This window comes from Colobus angolensis, unplaced genomic scaffold, assembly GCF_000951035.1.
Source record: "Colobus angolensis palliatus isolate OR3802 unplaced genomic scaffold, Cang.pa_1.0 Scaffold56, whole genome shotgun sequence".
Taxonomy (NCBI): Eukaryota; Metazoa; Chordata; class Mammalia; order Primates; family Cercopithecidae; genus Colobus; species Colobus angolensis.
In genome coordinates, this window is record NW_012119154.1 from 9,463,091 (window position 1) to 9,463,541 (window position 451).

Sequence of the window (451 nt, forward strand, 5' to 3'; positions counted from 1 at the left end):
CAGGATGGTCTCGATCTCCTGACCTTGTGATCCGCCCATCTCGGCCTCCCAAAGTGCTGGGATTACAGGCTTGAGCCACCACGCCTGGCCTAGAAATCCCTGGTTTTAAGTATCCAATCCTCGTTCAGCTGGACAATATGAATCTTTTCCACTGAAGTTAGGGAGGACTGTGATTTTCAGAACACTTAAAGAATTTTCCATCAAGAAGGTAGCTTGAGCCTGAAATGCAAAACCCATGGAGGAATTTTGAAGCCGTTCTTCCCTTGAGTACCAACAGGGTCAGGGAAGACTGAATTGATTTTTTTTCTTTAAGAATTACAGGTTGAGGTAGTTGATGGTGGTAAACATTCTATCAGGAGACAGTAACTCCAGTGATGCTTTTCAAAGATTGTAGCAAAAACTGAGTTAATAACATTCTCTATCAATATATAAAAAAAACCTATTTTTTTTT